This window comes from Camelus dromedarius, chromosome 11 (genome assembly GCF_036321535.1).
Source record: "Camelus dromedarius isolate mCamDro1 chromosome 11, mCamDro1.pat, whole genome shotgun sequence".
Lineage (NCBI taxonomy): Eukaryota > Metazoa > Chordata > Mammalia > Artiodactyla > Camelidae > Camelus > Camelus dromedarius.
This window is the reverse complement of record NC_087446.1, coordinates 946,776-968,198: the sequence shown is the minus strand read 5'-3', so window position 1 is coordinate 968,198 and position 21,423 is coordinate 946,776. Positions and strand designations below refer to the sequence as shown.

The 21,423-nt window shown below is 64.2% G+C and overlaps 1 long non-coding RNA gene across 2 annotated transcripts in view; it reads right to left on the bottom strand.

Moving 5' to 3' along the window:
- LOC105106316 (uncharacterized) overlaps nt 1-20,490 on the bottom strand; it is a 41,745-nt gene extending 21,255 nt beyond the window's left edge. The window contains exons 1-2 of one of the 2 annotated variants that reach the window (XR_010383076.1): nt 20,203-20,490; nt 12,801-12,947 (exon numbers count right to left, since the gene is read on the bottom strand). This is a non-coding gene — a long non-coding RNA (uncharacterized LOC105106316). The remainder of the gene's footprint in view (nt 1-12,800; nt 12,948-20,202) is intronic. The other variant, XR_004140045.2, reaches the window with a different exon arrangement.
- Nucleotides 20,491-21,423: the final 933 nt, after the last annotated feature.

Here is a 21,423-nt window from a genome sequence, read left to right as displayed (position 1 = left end):
GAACCCGGCTTCCACCCTGACCCACGGCTCTCACAAGTGCACTCAGACCGTCCACCCAGAAAGCCCGGCCTGGAGACGACTGCCTTGGCTCACCCAGTCCTCCCAGGGCCTGTCCATCTGCTGTGCAGCCCAGCCTCAGAGGAGGGGCTCTGGGAGTCTGAGAACCCACGAAGAGCACGCAGATCCCCTGGGGGCACCCCATCTCCCCCAGGACACCCATGTGTCCTGGGACACCCCTTCTCCCAGGACACCCCATGTATCCTGGGACACCCCATCTCCCCTGTATGAGTTGAGGCAGAAGGAAGAGGGACGTGGGCTGACTGCTGGGAATCTGCCAACGAATGGTTCTGAGACCAGAGGGAGAAACGGGGCTGCAGTGAGTGAGCAGGAGAAAGTCTTCGACTCAGGGAAGCCAAGGGGAGCAAGGAGGCGGCTGGCTGCCAGGTAGGAAGGTTCCAAGAGGTGGGAGGCAGTGCCCAGATGGGGCTGTCGCAGCAGCCGGGAGGGGACTCCAGTGCCTAATGGGGCAATCATGTCAAAAAGGTGACTTTAGAAAGTGTGCTCTTGGTTTTGGAACACGAGGAAAGCCAGCAGGTTGTTCTGACCTCCTGCCTTTTTCAGATGTGAGGGGGACACACAAAATGTGAAAAATATTTTGTAAAATAACAACTGTACAGACGGACCCCTGCGTGGCCCGTACGCCCCAGGAGAGCCTGCAGGATGGAGGTTCCGGCCGAGAACTCCAGGACCGCGGACAGCTCCCCCTCCGCACTCTAGCCTGGACGGGGTGCCGGGAGCTGGGGGGCAGCAGATCCGGACGTGGCCCCGGAAACGCACCCTTCGGCCCCAGGGAAGCTGCCGTGCCCGGCGAGTCTCGGGCACGCTGACCACCAGTTCTAGGATGCCCACGTGTCCAAAGGCGCCCACAGCCCGGGATTGACAGGGAGCCACCAGCCTGGGAGATTTATTAAACACCCGAACGTAATTTTCCATTAACATTTCCTATTTTGGCATCTTAAAGAGAGTGGAAGTTGATTTTGGTTTAACATCCTGTGGGGAAATTAGTCCATTTTGCTAAAGTATCTTAATAATTACAGTGACATCAAGGTTAATTGCTTAATCTGGATTGCCACCGTGCAGGCCGCCAAATCCCCGCGCAGTCTGTGCTGTAATTAGTGCCAGGGCGCCGTGTGTAGAAACCGCTCTCACCGCCACAGCAGAGCCGGCAGAGTGATCGCTGAGTGTGACACAGAGGACACTGGGCAGGTGTCCGGGCAGGGATCGTGAGGCTGTGCGGCCTGGCGCTTCGGGGACGGACCAGGCTCTCCAGGCCATGAACGGGGTCCGGGCTGCACTCCTGCCCCCGCCCACCGCCTGGGCGTCCCCCACGCCCCCCTGAAGGCCCCAGGTGGTCACTACCTGGGCAGAGAGCCTGAGGACACCTGTGGCCGCGACCACAGCCAGGGCCACAAGGACAAAGAGACCATTTGTGGAAAAGAAGCCTCAGGCAGAGTCTCAGTAGGGCCCCTCAGATCACCCCAGAACCGTAGCAGGGAAAACTGCGCCAGGACTCTCCAGCACCAGGACAAAGGGGGGCCGAGCCCCTCACCCCCGGGCGCGGGCACCCGGGGGCTTCAGCGTGCATGCGGCAGATGCTGGGAGTGTGTCCTCCGGTGATGCCCCAGGACACCCGCCGACCCGGGAAGGGCCTGCCGTCTGCTTCTCAGGGCCCAGGCCTGCGATTCCTCTGCTGTCAGCAGCTGGACTCGGCTTGCTTGAGGCCCCAGGCCACACGGTAGGAGGAGAAGAGACGGGAACTTCCCTGGGCTTTAACTGCTCACCTCCTAGTTAAAACCATCTACGTGAGGGCTGCCCTGTGGGGCACGGCAGCACGGCCGTGACCCCGCGCTGAGGAGGATGCTGCCCCAGTCCCACGGGCAGGCACCCCAGGGGCTGCCCCATGGTCTCTGGGCGCCTCCATCCCCTGCCGTGCCCACCCCCTCCTGCATTATGTCCTTGAAAGTTGCTAAGAGTGTCTCTTGAATGTCCTCACCACACACACAAAAATCGCAATTACGTGGGATGACGGAGGTGCTAACTCGCCCCGTCGTGGTGGCCGTTTCCCACCATAAGCGTGAGCCAGGTCTTCAGGTTGTGCACCTGACGCTGGCACGTGTCACCCACCAGCTCTGGCTCAGCGAAGGTGGCGAGCGGGGAACACGACCCTCCTCACCCCACCCCGTGGAGACCAGAATGTCTGGCTGCCCAGCAAACAGAGCGTCCGTCTCCAAGCACGGCTTCCACAGCCCGTCACCTGACTCCTAAGCTGTGGTCCCCAGCTTCACCCCGCCCTGGCCACCCGACCGTCACGCCAGCCATCACAGGCTGCGCTGAGTCCCCGGAGCGGACGACGTGGCCCCGCAACCAGGTCACTGTCCAGGAGCAGCTCGTCAGCTGGATTGCTTATTTCGAGGACGGCGGGTTTATTTTCAGGACGCCTAACCAGTTCCTGCTCGTTTCTACCAAGGACAGAAGACAGTTATTTTAAACTCCCCTCCCAGCAGCTCTACTACGGCTGGGTTTGGGGAGTGGATTCGCCCCTGGCGTCTGGCATCCCGGCCTCTCTCTGAGCACCTTTCTCCCTGGTGCAAGCTGGAGTGTGCGCTGCAGCGTCGCCCTGCGTGGCCGGGGAGCTCCTTCCTCCTCACGGCCCTGCTCTCCCCTCGGCCGGGGTTCTGGGGTGTCTGGGTCCCTCGAGGTCTGGGGTCCCCGACACCGCAGATGCTCACGGCCTAGGTGACGGAACCCACAGACGTCTGTCCGGGCTCCCTGCCTCTGCTGCCCCAGGGGTGCAGACACAGAAGCAGGTGCCCCAGACGAGGGGCCGTCGCCCACAGCGCAGGCTCCCGGGACCTGGAGGTGCTCCAGCCGGACTCTGGTTTTAGGCAGTGGGGGGGTCTGCCCCTCGTCCCCTTCAGGGCGCCCGTTCAGTGGCCCCCAGAAACACGTGTCTGCCTCGGTCTAGGGCTCGCCGTGGATGCTCGGAGGCGTGCCTCTATGCCCGTGCTGTCCAGCTCTGCGGACTGTCTGCGGCCGGGGAGTCTCTCAAAGCGCGGCTCGTGGTGCTGTCTCGAACACAAGTAGGGTTTAATTGACTAGAACAAATAGGAAGGTATCAGAACTGTCTGAGAGTTCAGACAACACAGGAAGCAGGCAGCTCCAGCGGACAGGAAGACTGAGGGAGAAGGGCGCGGACGGAAGCAAAGAAGCAGGCGATCAGCCCAACACCGCGCACGTGTTGCCGCGATGACCCTAAGAGCTGCGAGCTCTCCACGAGCACCGAGCAGCAGCAGAAAGCCCCCTCCCGGCGCCCCGGCCTGGCGCCCTAGCCCGGCACCCCCCCTGGGCCCGGCCCCAGAGCCACTGCTCAGACGACCTGCAGGGAACGCAAGTGGCCGAGGCCCTGCTGGCCTGGGAGCTGCTGGCCACGGGCCACGCGTCTTTCAGAGGGAGGTTTCCCGTCTCGGCCCCGACAGACTCAGCACAGCCAAGGAAGGGGACCCCGAGCCGGGGGCCGTTGGAGCAGGGGAGTGAGGGCGTGCGGCCCCCGCGCCCGGGGCCCCTCTGCGCGAGGCAGGGCGCGGGCCGCCCAGACCCCGAGGTGCCGGGCTTCCATTACCGAGCGCACGGAGAACCGTGTTATCACTCCACACTCACTCAGTGATTAGCATGTAATCATCCGGAAACATCACAGTCACGCCCGCACGTCCACGCCGGCGGGAGGCGCAGCGCTCCGGGCCGGGCTGCGGTGCGGGTCTGCGCCCCGGCTGATGAGCAGCACCACCTCAGAGAAGGAGAATCTGGGCGTCCGCTCTGCAGGGGGCCGGGGCCGGTGGGGACCTCATCCACCCCCTGCTTCACCCCCAGTTTGGAACAACCGAGCAGGAACGTGGCAGAGTGGGGGGCAGCAAGCCAGCCCTCAGGTGGCCAGCCCTCAGGTGGGCAGCCCAGGCGACACCAGGTGGGGGCAGGGCTTCGGCAGGTGGGCCCAGGTGACGATGCAGGTGACCCGCCCTCAGCTGGCAGAGCAGGGCAGGGAGCAGCCAGAGTGCCCGGGGAGGGGCCCGCACACCCCAGGGGGACAGATGAGCAGAATCAATGCTATCCGGGCCAGGACCCCGGAGGCCCGGCCGAGCTGCTGCCCACACGCCCGCCGCCCCAGGCTCGCCGCCCCGCCTGCCCGCCCGGCCCCTGCGGAGTGCGGTCCCAGCCCTGTTACCAGCTCTCCCCACACCTGCGCTCTGAGGTGGGGCGGCTCGGGGATGCCATTCTCCATCTACAACCTGGGAGCCTCCATTTGCTCTGTCGCGAGTGGAGCTGTCTGGCGTTGCCGGAGGTGGGTTTAGGGAAGAATTTCCCAGGCTGGCTACTCGCGGGGCTGCCACTCAGCCTGTGAGCTCCAGGCTGCGCAGGGAGGGGTCCACGGGGAGAAAGGGCCCGGCAGGGGTCCCCAGCACACACCCGTGTCCCATCGGGTGAGCAGAGCACAGCTCCGCCTGTGTGCTGAGCGGAGGAGGACGGTCAGCGAGCTCCACGCGTGATGGGGGGGTTGCCCTGAGTGAGACGTGCTTGCCTGGCGGGGGTCCGGGGGAGCCCACGTCCCCACCGAGACCGAGGGTGACGGGCAGGTGGGCGAGGGGTCCCGGCAGGGAGGGGGCTGCTGGCTAGTGGGAGCAGCACGGATGCCCAGGACTAGGGTGCAGATGGGGTGCACAGGGCCCATCAGGACAGTGGGAAGCTCCCAACAAGCCTGGAAACAGGCCGCTCGCCCCCCCCCCCAGACAGGCAGGAGGGACGCCCAAGACCCCAAGTTCTCCTGCAGCTGCCGGACCACAGGCCCGTCCTTCCCACCGAAGCCCACGCCGCCCGCCCCGGGCCCTTGCTGAGACCGCCACCTGGGCTTCGTCCCGACCGCGAGGCGACACGGATGTCAGCGGCCCTCCTGGCGGCCCGCCCTCAGCTTCCCAGCCTTGAAAGCAGCAAAGCCGCTCAGCAGGAAAGAGAGCAACCGGTCTGTCCAGGAAAACTGACGGACTGGACACCAAACGAGAGGCACTGAGAGTCTTGAGCAAACGTAGGGACGGTTGTAAGAGCAAAATGCTATCATTTGTCTGACGTGATTGTTTTCTCGGAGGCAGCCAACGATTGATAAGGCACGTTATAAATACTCCTTGTGCCTCAAATTTCCTCTCTCCAGTCTAATTAACATGCTAGGGAATTGACTTTCTGGTGGGTAAAGACATTTAAGATATATATTTCATGAAATCCGAGTTATTTATCATAACCTCCAAGGGGAATAAATAAAATGTGAAGAACGCTGCACCATTTAAATACTGTATCACACGGCTGCGTTCAAATAAATGAGATCCTCGGGGGCTGCAGGAGGAGGACCCCCGGGGGCCCAGGACCTGCTCCCGGCGCCCGGCGTCCGCTCCTCACTCACCTCTCAGGGCCCACAATGCGGACCAGCCGGGAGGTGCCAAGATCCACTTCCACCCGGCGGACCGGAACCACATGCCGACCGCCAGGGCCCAGCCCGTTTATCTCATCCGGCAACACGTGGCAACGCGCACACGGACGGCCCAGAGGTGCGGGCGACCGTCGCCACCCCTCCCGGGCAAGACGCTGAGTCACCTGCGCGTGCGGCTTCCGCACGGAGGAGCCAGGGGTCACGACTTTCCCAGTGACGTGCTTGACATGCAGGAAACACAGGACGGAAAGAGGATGGAGCTGGGTGTTGTAAGAAGACGAGGGTTGGGGCCCACACCCCAGGTGTGTCTGCCAGGGACTGTTGTCTGCTCATCGGGGGGCGGGGGTGGGGTACCTCCCGAGTGAAGTGGGGAGGGAGCCCCGGTGAGGGGACGTGGGGCTCCGTGGAGCCCCCAACCCGCTCTGAGCCCCTGGTGCTGATCTCAGGGGGCCCCAGGAGGACCGAGACCTGCTGGAGCCTCTGGGCTGGGGTGTCTGTCAGGATACGAATCCTGGAGACTCATTCCCCCCTGTCCTGGGGGCTGGACGTCCGAGGTCACAGCGTCGGCTGGTTCTTCCTGAGGCCTCTGTCCAGATCCATGGCTGGCTGTCACCTCCGGTGTCCCAGCCTGCAGAAGCATCGCCCGTCCCCGCCTCACCGCCCCGCGGCGTCTCCCTGCACGTCTGGGCCCAGCTCCCCTGTTGATACGGACACTGGCCGTACTGAGTTGGGTCCCACCCTATTTCAGTACCACCTCATCTTAGCTCATTACCTCATCAGTGACCTTATTTACACTCAGGGCCACATTCGCGTCCTGGGGTTTGGACCTCGCTGGATGAATTTAGAGGACGTGGTTCAGCCGCGACCCTGGGAGGCAAAGCCCCACCCGGCCCACCCGTCTCGTCCCTCCCACTTTGCAGAGCTCACCCCTCTCCCCTCAGCTGGGTCCCTGTGGCTGCATCAGGCAGGACAGGGTGCTGGACACGCCACTGAGCACCCCCGGGTCAGGCCCTGCGCCCGGCTTCCGCGCCCTCCTGGTGTCCGAGGGGCAGCTTCACTGAGGGGAGCCTCAGGGGCCTGCCCTGACCCTGCCAGTCTCTCCAACGTGCAGGGACCTCTACCAGCGCGCACCCCACACCCGCGCAAAAGGCCCCCCACGCCCAGAGCGTGAGGCCACGCAGCATCAGCCCAGCGAGGGGCACAGCCCAGGCTGAGGTCGCCCTGCCAGGGGAGGGGACAGTGAGGGCTCCCGGCCAGCCCCCAGGCCCTGAGCCTCACCAGTGTCTACAAAGAGAGCAGGTGGCGATGCAGCCAAGCCTCGGCTGCCGAGGGGACCGGCCCCGGCACCAGTCAGCCACCGTCCAGGGCCCGCTGCTCGCTGGGGTGAGCGTCGCTCACGGGAACAGCCCATCGCCAAGCTCCGGCCAGATGAGCACTTTCCACACAGAGACCAGGGCCGCTCCCTGGGGAAGCTCCGGGCAGTGCGTCACACCGCGAGCTGGGGCCATGGCTCAGGCTGGTTCTGCCAGGGCCAAGGACAGACAGAACACACCATGCGCTGGACAGTGAGGGGCCCTGGGAAGCTGTGACACCCCCGGGGCCACAAGGAACCCAGGAGACTGGCTCTGAGCGAACCCCTGGTTTCACCGCCAGCTACTGGCTGCCTGATTTACCACAGCCAACGCGTCTCCTCCGAAGCCTGCCGCTTCTAAAGCCCCACGACCTCCCAGACGGGAGGCACGCACTCATGGGGCCCATATGTCTCTCCATTTCATTTTGTCTGAAAAACATGGGACAGGTTTCCAACCCAACAGATGCAAAGAAGCCTTCATTTCCCACGACTGCCCGTCAAGCCATGTGCTTGTGGCTTCGGTCTCTACTGACGGGGGTGCCGGCCGCGGTCCCCACCAGACCCTGTGCAAAATGGACCAAGGAGGTTCCTTTGTGACCACGCTGCCACTCGGGCTCTGACGGGAGGGTAGATTGTCACAAACACCTAAGCGCTGGCATGGCTCCAGGCGGCAGGGAAGGACGTTGCTGCCCACAGGCTGCGATCCTGGCAGACTTGCCGTGGATGGCTATTTCTGCAGCTGCTGGAGGTGTGACCCGGGTGACCCCGGGCCCACCGGGCTCCCAGACGCCGTGGACACGTGACGCCGGCCCCACAGCGCTGCTGACGGCGGGAACATCCGGCCCCAACGTGGCCTCGGCGCTTGGCAGGGGCTTCTGTGGACGGGTTTTCAATCAGGGCCCAGATCGAAGGTGGAGTTGCTATTATTTTACTTCAGGTAGGGTTCTGAGCGCACTCACAGCTGTTTGGATGGGCCTTCGCGAGGAAGGGGGACGCGTCCCTCTGGTGAACAGTCAGCCGTCCTGGCGCTGGACCCAACCGCGTGGGGAAAGAAAAGACCTTCAAACGAGCAAATGCTTTTGACAAAATAAACCTTGGAATTAACCCACCAGGCGATGAATTCGTCCACTAGATAATCCTTGAAATAACCCAACTGGCACACACTGCTCGGCACACGTGATGCAAGAGGAGCATCTCCGCCCCGTGAAGAGTGTCCTGCAGGCGCGGCAGCCTCCCCAGGCAGCACCTGCCATCCCTCCCTCCCTCCTGCTCGGGTGGGCCTCTCCCGCCTCCCGCACTTCCCGCAGCACCGCCGCGATTTTAGGGCCAACGTTTCTTTCCTAGTGGAGTTTTCTTTCTGCCGAGTCTTAGGGCGCCAGAGAGAAACCCCCAAACTGTGCAGAAACTTCCGTGCTGCAAATTAGAAGCGCAACGCACCTTCCAGAGCGGGGCCCTGAGTGACTCCTGCCTCGGCCGCCGTGGACAGGCCGAGCCACCTGAGCCGGGACCCGCTCCCCTCGACCCCGGGCCTGTGAAAGGCCCTCTCCCACAGGCCATGCTGGCCGACCCTGCCCTCAAAACCCAGCGGAGTCCCAGGAGGGCCGCACTGCTCCCTGGGCTGAGCGGGTCTCCCTGCCCTGGGGGGGCACGCAGCCTGGGGTGGGCGCCCCTGCAGCTGGACAGGAAGGAGAACCAGGGGTCAGAGACGTGTCCCATTAGAGCGAGAAGCAGGTTTGTGAACCTCAGCCACGTGACGGGGGCGGTGATCTGGCCCAGACCACTCAGAGGCTGCCTCTGGCGGCGCAGGGACACGGGGCTGGAGGACATCAGGGCCACCTGCAGAGATGCAGGCGGGGACATGGCAGCCAGACCAGGAGGAGGGCGGAGTCGGAGGGAGGCCAGCGGCCTGAGCCACCCTTGAGGGACCTGCAGGCCACGGTGACCGAGCGGCTCTCAGGCGAGAGGGGACGGCGTGGGGGTAAGTGCACAAACAAGGGGACAGCCGTGCCCTGCCCTGCGCCCGGGAGCACTGGCAGAGCTGTGCTCCACACCAAAATAAACCACAGATGGTTTCAGGTCGGAAAGCCGCGCGCTAGCAGCGCCGACCCAGATTTAAGAGGATATTTACACACGCTTCTCAGACACAGAAGGCAAATCAAACCCCACCAAGGAAACAGAGACACGTTCCAGGAGTTCTTTAGTGACCAGCGGAAAGACAGCGTCACGTCAAAAGCCAAACAGAAAGCGTGCAGGACACTCCGGACAGAAGGGGCCCAGGGGCCCCAGGACGGAAACCGACGATAAAGGGACAGATAGCCCCGGTTTTCGAGCGAGACTGAGCTGGAAAGGCCAGGTAAGTAGCGACGGCACCACAGACACGCAGGCTCACCGGGCCACAGAGACGGCACATGAGGACGCTGGCCCAGCCTCGGCGCCCACCCGCAGGGTGTGGAGAGGCGCCACCCCGTGTCGGGGGTGGGGTGGAAGCGCTCCGGGCTTTGGGAAGAGACCCTGGGTGCGCATCGGGGTTTAAGACGTACAGACCTTCAGTGCAGTCTTCCCGGCGCAGGACCTGTCCCGGCCACACAGCGTCAGCCCACGAGGACCAACATCCACCTTCGGGGCAGGGTGACGGTGGAGCCTTCCCTGAAGGACGCTCTGGGGCCACTGGAGGTGGGCTCGGAGCAGAGGGAGCAGAGCCGCTGGAGGAGGGGCGGGGCGAGGCCGCAGGGAACCGGCAGGATTTGCTCGGCTGAGCAGAGCAGACCCCCTTTCATTGTCACCAGCCCTTCCACTCGCGCGCACACCTGGTGATGAGGGGCAAGGACCCTCCGATTCCTCCACACCGGCAGCTCTCCCGCTACCACCGTGAACCCCGCCGCCCGCCGCCAGCACCGCGGGCACAGCTCCTTCTTCCCGAGCAGTCGTCGCGGGAGCTGGTGCCGCAGCCTGTGCCAGGCGCTCTCTGCACCGTCTCGGCACCACATCTGTCGGTCGGGAGCTGGCGCAGCTACACGGGAGGAGCCGGACCCACCTGACGCAGCCCAGGGGTTCCAGCCCCCGCGGGAGCCTCCGACACTCTGTGTCTCCACCAGGCAGGAACCAACAACGGGCGCCATGCTGGGCGGGTCACAGCGGCTCCCATGCGCTGCTCTGGAATCCTGATTTCAGCTCACTCGGCAGAAGGGCCTCGCCCTGCAGCCCCAGCGCCACGAGCGGAGCCCCCTTCCTCCACGAGGCAGAGCATCTAGGGACCCAGGATGCAGAGAGCTGCGGGGGCCCGGTGCTCACACGCGGATGCCCCTTGGTGTCTGCTGCCGGCACACCCAGGGAACAGAGCAGGGAACAGAGCAGGGAACAGGCAGGAGGGCTGGGTGCCCCGCACAGAGCAGCGTCTTCCCGCAGGCGCAGGTCCGAGTCTCCCTGGACCCAGAAGCTCAGGGACTGTTTGGGGAGGTCAGGGGTTGGGCTGGGGCTGCGAGTCACAGGAGGAGGGGTGTCCCAGGGGCTCCCCATGGGGGCTGAGAGGGTCAGGGCTTGCAGGAGGTCCTGGAGAGCCCACCAAGCATGGGATGAGCCGCAGAGAGGCTGGGCAGGAGGGAGCCAGGCCTGGACCAGGGTGCTGCGTCCCAGAGACGGTGCACAAGGGACTGAGTGCAGGGTCCACCCGAAACAGAAAGCGTCTGCCCGGCGGCCACCCACCACCTGCTCCCCAGGACCTGCAAGCCGCTGTGAGGTCTGTGACCACGTGTCCCCTTCCCCACATCGGCCGTCCACGCGCACACCACGGAGGGGTGTGCTCAGGGGACCAACGTGCATAACTGATCAAACTGTGCTCATTGGCCACAGCAGCCGTTCCATCACAGCGACTTTGAACGACGGGCTGCTAAGGGGAGGGGCGCACAGAGGGTAGCCGGGGCCGCGAGCGCCGGTGGGGAGACTCCACCTGCAGGCCCCCGCACACGGCACGTGTGAACAGCGCCACTCCCCAGACACCATCCACTTTGCTCCTGGTGAGGTTTCCACTGCCGCCACGTTGATCGCGGCGCCCGACAAGGGGCACTGTCCCCGTGACCTCTGGCTCCCGAGCGGTGGAATCACAATGCTCTTCGAGAGAGAGGACAGGTGTAAATGAACAGATCACACAAAACACCTGTCAGCAGGAGCTGTTCTCAGCACAGTTAGATGCGCATTGTACAAACATGCTGGGGGCCACCTAGGTCTTCCAGACGCTGAGCCAACACAGACGCAGGCTGGCGACGCCAGCACGTCCCGAGGGCTGCTGGGTGTCCCTGGCGTCTCCGGGCTGGTCCCGGTGCTCTCCGCTGGTGACGGACTCACTCCCCTGGGGAGACTTTCACAGAAACGGTCACCAAGGGTTGGGTGTTGTAATGGACCTGCCCTTTGACCCCAGAAAGCGCTGGTCCACTCCCGAGGCCCTACTGCGTCACCCGCACCCCGATTGCTGCACAGCTCTCCTCCGCAGATGCTCCCTCCCTGAGCTGACGGGGCTGACATTAGAAAGGGCGACATCATTCCTGGGTCCCTCACTGCCTGTTCCCAAGGGGGCCTCACTCTCACCCACCCACACACTCCTGGGGTCCCACAGGACCATGAACCTTCCCACCTCAGGACCACGGGCACTTAACTGCAGGCGCCCTGCTGCCCCTCCTGCCCCCCCTCCCACTGGGCTCTCGGGTGGATGGAGACCTGCCAGGGCTGCACTGGGACCCAGACAGCTCATTACGCAGCACGGCCTGACCCACGCAGGCTGATGCACAGCAGGGAGCAAACTATGTCCGGGCCAACCCCAGGTGCTGCCGTTTGGGGAGTAAATTTCCTGGAACTCAGTGACACCCCGTTTGCTGCCTCGGGGCTGCAGCAGCAGAGAACTAAGACAGGGACCACACGGCCCTCCAAGTCGAGATCAGCCACTGTCCGGTTCTCTATCGGCGCCTTTTGTGAAAACGAAAGGGCCTGGCGTTCCTGGGCCTGGGAGACCTGGACAGCTCATTCATGCCCCAGCCACCCCAGGCTGGCCCAACCCCCAGCTCAGCCCAGACGCTTCCAGAAGGGCCCGCAGCCAGTCCCGCAGCCACACACAGCCCCGCCCACCGCCCTGCCCCCTCCCTGCAGGGCTGTGACTCGGGCCCACCCTCTAGGCATGTCACCTCCATGGACACAGCCTCTGTAGGGGCAAGGGCCAGGGGCTCACCCCTCCCCAAGCCGGGGCTCAGAGTATCCACAGCTCTGCTGCTCAGGTCGAGAAGCAGGGTCCCCTGGCCCCTACGCCTCACAGGGCCGCCCCTCAGGCCTCACGGTCACGGACAGGACAGCCTCTGCCCAGACGCTGCCCACCGTGCCTGTGGGCCGGCCTCCAGGGGCTGGAGCTGGGGTGTAGGGGCCCCCTCGGCAGGGGTCCTGACCTGCAGCTCCGGCCTCACCTCAGCAGTGGTCCCTTTTTCATTCTTTTTTAAGTCAGCCAATCTGAATGCACTGGTGATCGCAGTCCCTCAGAGGGACTCAGGCCCAGGAGGTGGGGCCACGCGTCTGCTACCCCATCGGGCGGCGAGGGTCCATCCAGCCTGAGATCGGGGGCAGCATGGCTGGCTGTGAGCAGACACACAGACACACACCCACACGGCCCCAAGGGCAGCCCCTTGGGGAGTCCTGGGCTCTGTGAGTCTCTGGGGCGGGTGAGGAGAAAACCCACCCAAAGGAAGGGGCCGGGAGGGGCTCGGAGCAGACGCGCTGGCGGGACGGCCCTGACGCCCGGCACAGAGTGTGGACCCTCACGTACTAACTAATCCAGCTCTTTCGTCGTTCTCAGCCCCACGCAGACCGTCTCGTCTTCCCAGGGGCTCACCCGCCACCACCTCCTTCTCCCAGAGGGAAGCCTGCAGCCCCGTGGACACACACCTTGTCTGGCCGCGCCGTGCTTGCCTTCACTGGAGAACAACGGGAGACAAACCCTCCTGTGTTCAGGGCGTCAGTAACTTAATTCGGAAAGAGAAGACAATAAGGGAACACGCAATCCACACACACAGGTCCGGCTCCAGTTTATCACTGAGGAAAATGAAACAAAAGCTTTTACTTAGGAATCACTTACTCCGTGTTAAGGACAGGAGTCTAGGCGTGGGGCGTGACTCCCGCGTCCCCACACAACACTCTTACGAAGACCCAACCGTGGTAAGAGATACATCCCAAAAATGGACAGGAGCTGCCTCTGGGCAACGCAGGGTGGACGGTCTATTTCTAACTCCCTTCTTTGTGTTTTTCAGCGTCTTCCCAGCCCTCGGTGATGAGCACATTCAGTCTTACAATAAAGGCATGTTTTAAAATGAGGGATAAGCCAAAGCTGAGGTGCGTTACTTTCAAACATCCGAAGTCTGCTAACACCTCATCACACGCACATCTCTGCCCAGAGCTCGAGAAAGCAGACGGGACACCTCCCTCCTGAGATCTCATGCCTGAATTTGAGCAAATGCGTGGCCTTTGCTCCCCTCCCCTCAGCAAAGGCGACTCTGGCAGAGATGGGGGCCCCGAATCTGAGGCGGGGCCGGGGATGGAGGAATTCCTCTCCCGGATTCACATGCCTCACCCGAGAAATGAAGAGAGAGAAAAGGGTGCTGGCTGTGCTGTGGTCCAGATGTCAGTGTCCCCAGATTCCACAATGACGCCCTCGTCCCCAAGGCGGTGCTGTCGGGAGGTGGGGCACGGGGTGATGGGGTCCTGAGGGCGGAGCCCTCGTGATGGGATCCGTGCCCCAACTGTACGAGAGACCCAGAGGGAACTCCCGCCCCATCTGCTGTGTGGACGCAGCAGGAAGACGGCGCAGGCGCAGACCTTCACCCGACACGGAGTCTGCAGGCGACTGGACCTCGACTTCCAGCCCCCAGAACTGCACGAGATCAACGCTGCTGCCGCTCAGCCGCCCGGCCCATGGTATTCTGCTATAACAGAACCACCGTCCTCCACCCAAGCTCCTTTTGGTGCCAACGCCGCGGTTTGAGATGCAATCAGGACGTTCCAGGTGTGTCTGGACAGCCTGTGCATCACCCTCCACCCCTCCCCCGCCAGGTGCTGCAGGGAAGCGGAGCCCGTCCCCACACCACGCCTCCTCCCTGCGGGACCCCCGTGTGTGCAGACACCATCTCCTTGGACAAGGACACAGCCCGAGCGCGGGCGGCCTTGCCTGGAGCTCTGTGCACCTGCCTGAGGCCCCTCGGCTCCCGTGGGAGCTGCACTGACGCCGTGTGCCCAACACCACGTCGGGGGCTGCAGGGACCACAGAGAAACCGCCGACACACATGCCTGAGACGCCCCAGTGACAGAACGGCAGCACAGAGATGTCCCTGAGCTGAACATGAGCCCTCTCCCCTTATGAAAGTTTTAAAGAGAAATTAAAGTTTAAACATTAAATTCCTTGCAAGTTGGAGTTCAAATCATTGAAGTCCCAAGAAATCTAATGGGCGCCCTTGCCTTTGGGGCTGAGCCCCGCTTCTCCCCAGCTTCGGGTCCGTGACACCCAGGGACGGCCGGGGCCCCGGAGGTGGTGGGCGTTCTTGTTCCTCCAGGCCTTGGGGGCTGTCCAACGCCGGCCTTTCCCGGGACCCACCACACTGACCCACCACACTGACCTGAGAGCCAGGCCAGTGCCAGCAGCAGCGTCCAACGCCGCCCTCTGCCCGGTCCTCCAGCCCCAGCATCCCCAACGAGAGACAAGTGTCAGCTGCCATGTCACCTGCCCTCACAGGGGTCTGAGCCCCCTTCTCTCGTCAGGAGGCCGGGCCATCTTTCTCTGCCCACGGCCCAAAACCAACAACCCTCTGTAGACCTTTTCAGTTTCAGGACCCCGGGAGCCCCAGGGGGCTGGGGAGGGGACTCAGGGGTCACAGACACTGCCTGAGAGGCTCGAGCCTGGGCCAGAAGGACGCAGAGGCAGCGTTTCAGGCTCAGAGCCGCAGGGAGCGGCACGCGGGGTCTGGTTCACGGCGGGTCAGCTGGCTACCCCATCCCGCAGGTCCTGACGTGACTCAGAGTCGGCGGGGCTGAGGGCTGCTGGGAAGTATAGAAACAAAAGTCCTTGTGCCACCGAGCCCAGGCTGGGCCCACCTGCACCCCGGTGATGCCCGCCGGCACTGGCCACACAGCCCCGACCGAGAAGGACCTGCCCACTCCAGGTGTGTTACCTGCTGGAGCCACAGACACAGCGTGAGGACCACTTGGAGCCATCGGTGGGGGAGGGGCGTGCCAGCCAGAGTGACCAGCGGTCACGTCCGCCCCAGGGCAGCACCCGTCTGCTCGGGCACCGGCCTGGCCAGAGCTCCCAGGCTGGGCATCAGAGAGCGTCCAGCCCGGCAGACCAGTCCGTGTGGAAAGCTCTCTTTCCAGCTCCTTCTGAGCAGAAGAGGTTGTGCCCCCCGGGGTGGGGGGGGCAGGGGGAGGGATGAAGACCCCCAAGGTAGACGGAGGGAGCGACAGGGAGGGGAGGCCGGGCTTCTGCAGCACCGTCGTGTTCCGGGGCCCTGTCCCCACGGCGCCCCCAGCCAGAGGCTCCGACAGGCAGGGCTGTGGAGGGCGGGGCCGTCCACGGACACGTACCTTGTGCTCCCACATCCCAGAGGACGAGACAGGGACCCAGTGTCACCCGGCCAGCTCCTCCCGCGGCCTCGCTCCTCCCCCCGTGTCTGTCCCTCGGTCTGGGCGTCCGTCCTCGTCTCCACATCTCCTGAGGACCCCCGTCTTGTTGGGCCAGGACCCACCCAGTGACCTCATCTCATCCTGATCACCTCTTTCAAGACCCCTGTCCAAACGCAGTCACGTCTGAGGAGCTGGGGCTTCGCCGTCTGAAACTGGGGGCACGGTTCTGCCCGTGGCAGGTGGCGATGGGTTTAGGACGTAAGAGCAGGAGGAAGACGGTTTGCTCCGGGGGGCAGGGAAGAAAGGCTGGGCAGTGGGGGCAGGTCTAGCCCACGTCCCACGGCCAGTACTGACCAGCCGACGCCTGGGCTGACCAAGGCGAGGGGTCCAGCCCCGTCGCAGCAACACGTCCTCCACCTGAGGACAGGGTGGCAGGTGAGGGCAGCCACGACGGACAGACGGGCTCAGGACGGGAGCAGACCGGCACGGGGCCGGCGTGGACTCGCTGGGCCGGAGCGCGGGGAAGGGCGCCCTGCCTCCCCCAGGACGGCGCGGTGCCCCCCAGGCGTCGGGCTTCTCAGCGGTGCGTCCACAGGAGGACAGCTTCTCCCGTCCTCGCCGACCGTCCTCAGCGCCCAGAAGACCCCCGGGAGCCAGCACAGGCCCCCGAGCTGAGGCGTCTTGGGGGGGTTTGTCGGGTTTCTCCCAACAAGTGAATTCATCCCGGGAGCAGGTCTGAGTCCCAGCCCCAGCCGCCCAGTGTAGACACCCAACACTGAACCTGCTTCAGACTCAGCTTACAGCGCCAGCGTGCCATGAAGCCGACACTTCCCCCGTGATAAATGTCTCCTCGAGAGCTTTCCCACCGTCCCTGTTAATTCTGGGGGGGAACCACCCCTCCACTTTCCAGGCAACCTCCTCATGTAAACAAAGAGGTTAATTAGACCTTTTCTGAGCTGTTGAAGATGCTTTCTGCTTTAAAAGAACAAGTAATCACAATATAAAAACCACAGCATTTCTAATCTGTCAACTAATTCTGCCACCATATTTTTGGAAAAATGGATTCACATAATTTATTAATACGTCTCCTCTAATTTCGTTCATAAATAAGCAATTGCATTTCAACTCGTGTCTGACAGATCGGAAAGGTTGTGAGGCCTCCATGTTCTAGGAAAACCCGGGGGCGAGAGGGTGACATGGTGGCAACGGGTGTCTGGGGGGCTTCGTGGAAGCTAGTCTGTGCGTCCTGGTCAGAGCCCCGCCCGGCGGGCAGCATCCTGGCCTGCACCTGGAAGCCGTCGCTCATGCTGTGGCTTCAGTTATAAACTTAACCCAGAAGGAGAGGGGGCAGCACCAGGCAGTTCTCAGAGGCACCTGCCCAAGTGGCCGGGGGCGGTGAGCAGGGCTGGGAGGGCCTGGGACCCGGTGGACACCCTCGAAGCCGCAAACCCCAGACCCCTGGGGACCCTCTGGGCTGGCGGCCCCAGCTGAGGACAGCACAGAGGGGCCCTGCCTGGCGAGACGCAGTCCCGCCCCTGGGTCAGTCCACCTGCCTCCTGGTGGCCGGGGGAGGGCACATCTGTCATAGAAGTGGGCACCTGCTCCAAGAAGGGGTGCGGGGCAGCAGGGGAAACCAGGCTCCGCCCAGCAGAACGGGCGCCCAATGAGCCCCTGGTGCCCGTGTCCCTCAGAGCGATTCCTGCAGCCCTGCACCGGCATCTCCGCACCTGACCTCCGCTCCGGGCTGCTGGCAGTGACCCAGTCAGGTGTCTCAAACCAGGTGGCCCAGGCAAGCCGCCTCCCTCCTCTTAAAACCCGCCTCGGTCACCAGGATGCCCCACCTGTGCCTGCCATCCCCCCGTCCTCGGTGACACCAGCGCCGTGGCGCCGTGGACGCTGGACGGAAGTCCGTGCAGGCCCCTCAGCCTGGGCCGGGCTTGCTCGTCCCCACCCCCGAGTGGGTGGCCGACGGGGGAAGCCGTGCCCGCCCCTCCCCAGGCAGCGGCCTCCTCCCCACTCCCAGCACCCCGTCACCGTGCCAGTCCCTGGCGCTGCCCCCTTCCTGACAGGCTCCTCGGGGAGACCCCAGAGCCCACAGCCCGTGGGGTTGTCCTGGCTCGGAGCAGAGCCCCCGAGGCTGGGGTGGGACAGGAGACACCGGGCACCTCGGGGCCCCGGGAAGCACCCGGCTGCCCCGCGGCAGATCTGACAGTCGCTTCCTTTGCGACTTCAGGACCTCGCTCCCTCCCAGGCCTTTATTAAAGTCTGTTCTGGGCCTTTCCGCCCTCAGGGCAATGCTGCTGCAGACCTGACTCCTCCCTGCGCCAGGACAACCCTCATCGCGCTCACGGTCCCGCCGTGAACCAGCCCCCTTCTCTCCCCGCTGGGCAGACGGGCGCTCCGGGGTCGGGGTCGGCCAGCCCCCTGGGAGTGGGGCGCGCAGCCTCCCTGAGTCTCACCACGCTGCCCCCTTGCTCAGAAGCCCTCCCAGCCCCTGGCTTCCCAGCTGGCGCGTGAGGACGAGGAGGGAAAGCGGAACCACCCAAAAGTCAGGGCCATGAGGTCACGGGGCGACCGCTTCCCCCGGCCGGAGAGACGGGCGGCAGGCGTGCAGAACCCCGATTGCTGGGCCTGGGCCGGGGGTCAGGGCGGGGGCCTGGCTGCGGCGACTCGCAGGAGGCTCTGCGTGGACGAGCCTGAGAGCTGCAGACTCGGGGCGCCCAGGCCTGGGACCCCACTTCCACCAGTTTTACTGCCTCCGGGACCCCACCTGCCGGCCCTCACAGCGCAGCGGGAGGGAGAGCCCTGCAATTCCCACAGGAGGGAGCGGGGGTCAGTCTGCTCTCAGCAAGCCTGTCCGGTCCCGGGGGGAGCGCCCCCAGCGGCTGACCTGCTGCGGGCTTATCAAGGCCTGGCTGACCTGGGGAGGCGAGGCACCCGCTCCAGCCCGCTCCCAGCTCAGGGGGAGAACCAGAGCGGCGCGCGTGAGGGTCGCAGCTCAGGGCACGGGCTCGCCGGGGACCCGGACCTCAGCATTGTCGGGTGGCCAAGCGCCCCTCCCCACACCTTCCCACCAGTCCTGGGCAGCCGCGGGAGCCCGACTGAACGGCGGCGAGTCCCAGACCTTAGTTTCGATGAGGAAACACTAGAGAACAAGGGAAGTAAAAGGAAACCTTCCTGGGGCACCGGGGGGGGGGGGGGCTACAGCTCAGGGGCGGAGCACGTGCTTAGCGAGCACACGGTCCTGGGTTCAATCCCCAGCACCTCTGTTTAATAAATAAATAAACCTAATTACCTCCCCACCAAAAAACAGCAGAAAAGAAAACATAATTCCCTGTAACAGTAATGGGGAAGAACTGAAAATGCATACGTGTGTGTGTGCACGACTGAGCTGCTTTGCTGCACACCTGAAGCCAGCATTGTAAAGCAACCACACCTCAATAAAAAACAAGAATGAGCAAACCTAACTGCCTCCCCGCAAAGTGTTCTTCTTAATAAGTAAAATACAACCTTCTCTTTTGCTTCTCCTTGGCTGATCCAGCACGCAGGCGTTTGTTCAAAACCGCAGCGGCAGCAGTGTGGGGCCTGCAGCCTCGGGGTGAGGGCTTCAGCGACCGGGTCACAAGGGACAGGGGAGGAGCTGGGACGTGGCAAGGCGTCTGCACTCCCGCCAGGCGGCACAGCGCCGTGCCGCGCGCACCCGCACCCCTGGGAGACGGGTGTTGCCAACGCGGGCAGCCACTAAAGAAGTTCGAGAAAACATAAAAGCGCGGTTGATGTGCTGAGAGAGGAGAGAGAGTGACATCGTGTGAAAGGCTCAGTCGAAAGCAGAGAAGGCAGAGAAAGAGCGGGAGACCCCGTGCGAAGCCGGGAACAGGACAGGGGGTCACAGCCAGTCACAGGTGTGGGCGACGCGAGCCCTCCTGCGTCAGCGGTCGCTGCTCCCGGGCGAGGCCTGAGCCCCACTTCCTCCCAGAGCCCCCAGCCCCCGGGGAGGCGGCAGGTGAGGTGGGCCCCCTCCCCACGCCCGGCAGAGCCCTTGGGAGGCCCCGAACTGGGCGGGACCTGGCAGCTCCGTGGCCTCCCGGCCTCGCTGCCCAGAGCCCTGAGGCCACTGCCCTCCCCCAACAAGGGAACGATCTGGGGTGCGTCCCGCGGGGAGAGAGCGCATAGTCCCTTCCTCCGTTTCCCTGAAGATCCGAACTCAGTCTTGGTCTGAACGTTCAGAAGCAGCGCACGCCCCACGACAAAGGCCTTCGAGGCCCCCTCGCTGCCTCCAACCTCACTTCCAGGAAAGAGGGCACCCAGGGCGTGGCTCTGGGGAAGCCTAAAGTGTCCCTTTGCCCCTGGTGCCCAATGTCCTTGTAACAAGGTGTCCCTAGAACTTAAACCAAGTGTGTCATTTGTCGGGGTCCAAGCCCGCATCCCGTCCCGGAAACAAACCAGTGTGCACACACCCCAGAGCACGGCCTGAAAACTGAAGCTCTGTCCCAGCAAGAGGCTAATGCCCAGTGTGCCCAGTGTGCCCAGTGTCCAGGACGAAAGTGGGGGTGGGGAGGGAGAAAGGAGGGCCGGCTCCCTCCCCGCAGCCGGGAGCAGGCAGGGGCCAAGGGCAGGGAGGGCCCAGCTAGAGCAGGTGGCCTCCAGGCGATGCACCCCGTGGACCCGCCCGACTCACCTGCACCAGGGGCAGGGCTGCAGGGCTTCCGGCACTCCCGTCCGCTCCTCCCCGAGCAGCTCCCGGTCCTAGACCCGGCCGGCAGTTCCCTGGGACCAGGCGGGCAGAGCCTGGGCCAAGGCCCCCTCTCTCTGGGCAGAGCCCCGGGAAGGCCCCCTCTGAGATGCAGTCGAAGGACCGTAGGAGGAGACACGGCAAATCCGGGCGTTAACCGGGGAATGGGTCAGACACAGTCACACTGGAAAGGCAGAGACGCCCTGGTTCCCGTATTTGCTCCGTTTTAACTTAGGCTCCCAAATCCCTGAGTCAGCAGCGGGTCCTGGAAGTGGTTGCATCAAAGGTGGACGTGGGGCCACAGCGCCACCTGCAGGGCGCGGCGGGCGGGGCGGGGCGGGGTGGGGCTCCCCCACGGGAACCGGGGCCCCCCAGAGCCAGAGCCGTCCGCTGCAACAGAAGGGCCAGGGGGCCGCCAGGAACAAGAAGTTCTTGCACCAAAGGCATGGAATTAGTTGGAATAATTTTTAGGGGAAACTATCTGAATAAGCACTTGCGTTCAGCAGGACTTGGCTTCAGCTGAGAGCTGCCTCCAGGGTCACACGTGGGCTCACCCTGCCGTCCCGGGGGGCTTGTGGCGCGGAGGTGGGCCTCCGGGGCCCCCGTCCCCAAGGAGGAAACCACCCTGGCTCTGCTTTTTCAGCTGTGCCGTCCCCGTCCTGCTAAGCCACCCGCCACCGGCCCAGACCATAGCTCATGGAAGCCCAGGCCCTCCAGGGTGACCCTGCCACAGCCGGAGATGCTGCCAGTGGGGCAGTGGGGGGGCCTCTCTCTCTGGGCCTGGGGGGGGGTCTCTCTCTGGGCCTGGGGGGGTCTCTCTCTGGCCCTGGGGGGGTCTCCATCTGACCCTGGTGGGGTCCCGGTGGGGTCTCCCTCTGGCCCTGGTGGGATCCTAGGGGGGCTCTCCCTCTGGCCCTGGTGGGGTCCCGGTGGGGTCTCCTTCTGGCCCTGGTGGGGTCCCGGTGGGGTCTCCCTCTGGCCCTGGTGGGATCCTAGGGGGGGTCTCCCTCTGGCCCTGGTGGGATCCTAGGGGGGGTCTCCCTCTGGCCCTGGTGGGATCCTAGAGGGGGTCTCCCTCTGGCCCTGGTGGGATCCTAGGGGGAGTCTCCCTCTGGCCCTGGTGGGGTCCCGGTGGGGTCTCCTTCTGGCCCTGGTGGGGTCCCGGTG